This window comes from Felis catus, chromosome B2 (genome assembly GCF_018350175.1).
Source record: "Felis catus isolate Fca126 chromosome B2, F.catus_Fca126_mat1.0, whole genome shotgun sequence".
Taxonomy (NCBI): domain Eukaryota; kingdom Metazoa; phylum Chordata; class Mammalia; order Carnivora; family Felidae; genus Felis; species Felis catus.
In genome coordinates, this window is record NC_058372.1 from 29,773,404 (window position 1) to 29,779,020 (window position 5,617).

Here is a 5,617-nt window from a genome sequence, read left to right on the forward strand (position 1 = left end):
CAAGGTATTTTCCTCTCAGGACTGCCTTTGCTGCATCCCAAAGCGTTTGGATATTTGTATTTTCATTTTCGTTTGTTTCCATATATTTTTAAATTTCTTCTCTAATTGCCTGGTTGATCCACTCATTCTTTAGTAGGGTGTTCTTTAACCTCCATGCTTTTGGAGGTTTTCCAGATTTTTTCCTGTGGTTGATTTCAAGCTTCATAGCATTGTGGTCTGAAAGTATGCATGGTATGATTTCAAGTCTTGTATACTTAGGAAGGGCTATCTTGTGACCCAGTATGTGATCTATCTTGGAGAATGTTTCATGTGCACTCGGGAAGAAAGTATATTCTCATGCTTTGGGATGCAGAGTTCTAAATACATCTGTCAAGTCCATCTGATCCAATGTAGCATTCAGGGCCTTTGTTTCTTTATTGACCGTGTGTCTAGATGATCTATCCATTTCTGTAAGTGGAGTGTTAAAGTCCCTTGCAATTACCACATTCTTATCAATAAGGTTGCTTATGTTTGTGGGTAATTGTTGTATATATTTGGGGGCTCTTGTATTCAGTGCATAGACATATATAATTGTTAGCTGTTCCTGAAGGATAGACCCTGTGATTATTATATAATGCCCTTCTTCATCTCTTGTTACAGCCTTTAATTTAAAGTGTAGTTTGTCTGATAGAAGTATGGCTACTCCAGCTTTCTTTTGACTTCCAGTAGCATGATAAATAGTTCTCCATCCCCTCACTCTCAATCTGAAGGTGTCCTCAGGTCTAAAATGAGTCTCTTGTAGACAGCAAATAGATGGGTCTTGTTTTTTTATCCATTCTGATACCCTATGTCTTTTGGTTGGCGCATTTGGTCCATTTACATTCAGTGTTAGTATAGAAAGATAGGGGTTTAGAGTCATTGTGATGTCTGTAGGTTTCATGCTTGTAGCGATGTCTCTGGTACTTTGTCTCACAGGATCCCCCTTAGGATCTCTTGTAGGGCTGGTTTAGTGGTGACGAATTCCTTCAGTTTTTGTTTGTTTGGGAAGACCTTTAATTCTCCTTCTATTCTAAATGACAGACTTGCTGGATAAAGGATTCTCGGCTGCAAATTTTTTCTGTTCATTACATTGAAGATCTCCTCCCGTTCCTTTCTGGCCTGCCAAGTTTCAGTAGAGAGATCCATCATGAGTCTTATGGGTCTTCTTTTATAAGTTAGAGTGTGTTTATCCCTAGCTGCTTTCAGAATTTTCTCTTTATCCTTGTATTTTGCCAGTTTGACTATGATATGTCATGCAGAAGATCGATTCAAGTTACGTCTGAAGGGAGTTCTCTGTGTCTCTTGGATTTCAATGCCTTTTTCCTTCCCCAGATCAGGGAAGTTCTCAGCTATGATTTCTTCAAGTACACCTTCAACACCTTTTCCTCTCTCTTCCTCCTCTGGAATACCAATTATGCATAGATTATTTCTCTTTAGTGCATCACTTAGTTCTCTAATTTTCCCCTCATACTCCTGGATTTTTTTTAATCTCTCTTTTTCTCAGCTTCCTCTTTTTCCATAATTTTATCTTTTTTTTTCATATTTTATTTTATTTTTATTTTTTTATTATTTATTTATTTTTTTTATATGAAATTTATTGACAAATTGGTTTCCATACAATACCCAGTGCTCATCCCAAAAGGTACCCTCCTCAATACCCATCACCCACCCTCTCCTCCCTCCCACCCCCCATCAACCCTCAGTTTGTTCTCAGTTTTTAAGAGTCTCTTATGCTTTGGCTCTCTCCCACTCTAACCTGTTTTTTTTTTTTTTTCCTTCCCCTCCCCCATGGGTTCCTGTTAAGTTTCTCAGGATCCACATAAGAGTGAAACCATATGGTATCTGTCTTTCTCTGTATGGCTTATTTCATTTAGCATCACACTCTCCAGTTCCATCCACGTTGCTACAAAAGGCCATATTTCCTTCTTTCTCATTGCCACGTAATATTCCATTGTGTATATAAACCACAATTTCTTTATCCATTCATCAGTTGATGGACATTTAGGCTCTTTCCATAATTTGGCTATTGTTGAGAGTGCTGCTATGAACATTGGGGTACAAGTGGCCCTATGCATCAGTACTCCTGTATCCCTTGGATAAATTCCTAGCAGTGCTATTGCTGGGTCATAGGGTAGGTCTATTTTTAATTTTCTGAGGAACCTCCACACTGCTTTCCAGAGCGGCTGCACCAATTTGCATTCCCACCAACAGTGCAAGAGGGTTCCCGTTTCTCCACATCCTCTCTAGCATCTATAGTCTCCTGATTTGTTCATTTTGGCCACTCTGACTGGCGTGAGGTGATACCTGAGTGTGGTTTTGATTTGTATTTCCCTAATAAGGAGCGACGCTGAACATCTTTTCATGTGCCTGTTGGCCATCCGGATGTCTTCTTTAGAGAAGTGTCTATTCATGTTTTCTGCCCATTTCTTCACTGGGTTATTTGTTTTTCGGGTGTGGAGTTTGGTGAGCTCTTTATAGATTTTGGATACTAGCCCTTTGTCCGATATGTCATTTGCGAATATCTTTTCCCATTCCGTTGGTTGCCTTTTAGTTTTGTTGATTGTTTCCTTTGCTGTGCAGAAGCTTTTTATCTTCATAAGGTCCAGTAATTCACTTTTGCTTTTAATTCCCTTGCCTTTGGGGATGTGTCGAGTAAGAGATTGCTACGGCTGAGGTCAGAGAGGTCTTTTCCTGCTTTCTCCTCTAAGGTTTTGATGGTTTCCTGTCTCACATTCAGGTCCTTTATCCATTTTGAGTTTATTTTTGTGAATGGTGTGAGAAAGTGGTCTAGTTTCAATCTTCTGCATGTTGCTGCCCAGTTCTCCCAGCACCATTTGTTAAAGAGGCTGTCTTTTTTCCATTGGATGTTCTTTCCTGCTTTGTCAAAGATGAGTTGGCCATACGTTTGTGGGTCTAGTTCTGGGGTTTCTATTCTATTCCATTGGTCTATGTGTCTGTTTTTGTGCCACATAATTTTATCTTTTAGTTCACCTATTCTCTCCTCTGCCTCTTCAATCCGAGCTGTGGTTGTCTCCATTTTATTTTGCAGCTCATTAATAGCATTTTTAAGCTCCTCCTGGCTGTTCCTTAGTCCCTTGGTCTCTGTAGCAACAGATTTCATTGCTGTCCTTTATACTGTTTTGAAGCCCAGCAATTAATTTTATGCCTATTATTCTAAATTCACTTTCTGTTATATTGTTTAAATCCTTTTTGATCAGTTCATTAGCTGTTGTTATTTCCCAGACGTTTTTTTGAGGGGAATTCTTCCATTTCATCATTTTGGATAGTCCCTGGAGTGGTGCGGAACTGCGGGGCACTTCCCCTGTGCTGTCTTGAATAACTTGCATTGGTGGGTAGGGCCTTAATCAGACCTGATGTCTGCCCCCAGGCCACTGCTGGGGCTACAGTCAGACTGGTGTGTGCCTTCTCTTTCCCTCTCCTAGGGGCGGGATTCACTGTGGGGTGGCATGGCCCATCTGGGCTACTTGCACACTGCCAGGCTTGTGGTGCTGGGGATCTGGCGTATTAACTGGGGTGGATCGGCCAGGTGCACAGGGGCAGGAGGGGGAGGCTCAGCTCACTTTTCTTTCAGAGATCTGCTTTGGGAGGGGCCCTGTGGCACCGGGAGGAAGTCAGACCCACCAGAGGAATGGATCTGCAGAAGCACAGCGTTGGGTATTTGTGCAGTGCCAGCAAGTTCCCTGGCAGGAACCGGTTCCCTTTGGGATTTTGGCTGGGGGATGGGCGAGGGAGATGGCTCTGGCGAGCACCTTTGTTCCCCGCCAAGCTGTGCTCTGTCATCAGGGGCTCAACAACTCTCCCTCCCGTTGTCCTCCAGCCCTCCGGCTCTCGGAGCAGAGCTGTTAATTTATAACCTTCCAGGTGTTAAGTCCCGCTTGCTGTTGGAACACACTCCCTCCGGCCCCTCCGCTTTTGTCAGCCAGACTCAGTGGCTCTGCTTTGCCGGTGGGCTGCCCCTATGCCCCGGCTCCCTCCTGCCAGTCCGTGGAGCGCGCACCGCCTCGCCGCCCTTCCTACCCTCTTCTGTGGGCCTCTCATCTGCACTTGGCTCTGGAGACTCTGTTCTGCTAGTCTTCTGGCGGTTTTCTGGGTAATTTAGGCAGGAGTAGGTGGAATCTAAGTGATCAGCAGGACACGGTGAGCCCAGCGTCCTCCTATGCCACCATCTTCCCCAGGTCCTTACACACTCTTCTTAGGCCCATGCTGGGTAGAGCACTCTTAGGAGAGCACAGGAGTGGTTCTGAGGCTCATGGAAGTTTCTCACTTTTGTGTCCCTTTCCCACTATAGATACAGTAACTGTGAGTACCTATAAATATTTTCCAGAAAAATTGAGTTATATGCTTGATTAGAGGGTGGAGAGTCTTTGAAAAGGCTCTTACCTTGGAGGAAAGTGTCAGATTGGGTTCCCACCCCCTTGTCTTGGGACCTGGCCTGGATAGTGCATTTCCCGCTACCTCCTGATAAGGGACACTCCCTACCTCACCCTGGTAGCAGCCAAACCATCAGGCATTATGGCATCATGGTCTGTGAATGCTTTAAGAAGGCCTTGCCTTAGCCCTCCCTGTTTTGTCTTCCACAGATCCTACCAGAACACACATGACCCACCACCCCCTCTCTGACTGTAAGGTCAGCCTGAGGTGTGGTGTGCCCTGGGCTTCTGCCATGTACATATCACCCTGACCTGGCAGTGTGCAGGGGAGCACCAGACCTAGGACAGGGAGCTGATGGAGACCAGGCAGAAGGGGATGGAACCATCTAGAAGTGCTTGGCCATTGTGCTGCCTTCTTGAGAAGAGGACAGATACACATGCTGTGTGCAGCATGAGGGGCTGCGTGAGCCCATCACCATGAGAATGAGTAATGAAGGGGATGAGTAGTGGAGCTAAATATCAGAAACAGGAGCCCTTCTAGACACTTGCAGCAGAATCCAGCACAGTCACAGCCCTCACTTTTCCTTTCCTCCTCAGATCCATTTTCTCAGCCACAATGCTCATCAAGAGGGCATCTGCTGACCAGGTTCTCCTTGGAGCTCTCATCACTGGGGTTGTTTGAGCAGCAGTTTAGATCGCTTGAAGTAGAGTTGCTGGAGGTGTGCTCTAGAACAACAGGAACTCAGGTGGGGAAGAGGTCCAGGTTTCTTCCTTCCTAACTACCGAAAAACCAATGGGAGTGCGGATTGTTGCTGCGTCATCAGTATCCAGGCAGGAGGGCCTGACCCAGGCTGTGAGAGCAAGTAAGACCAGGGGAGATGAAGACTCCCCTACATTGGGCTTCTCTGTGCCAGATACAGCTCTCGTGAGGGGACTCAGAGAGCCAGGCCCTCCCAGGGGTTCTGAGACTTTGCCTTGACCCCTCTTCTTGTGCACGGTGGTCAGGTGACTTTGTCATCCTGTCTTCCTGAGTCCTGGCCCAGGGGCTGCCTGAGGAAACCAGAGAGAGACCTACAGGCTGGGCTCAGCCCCTTTTCCTCTACAGTCCTTTACGGAACATTCTCTGAACTGGACTCTTTTACCTCCCACCCCTCACCTCTCTTTCTCGGGACTCTTCTAGAAGAAAACTCATCTTCAGGGAACTCATC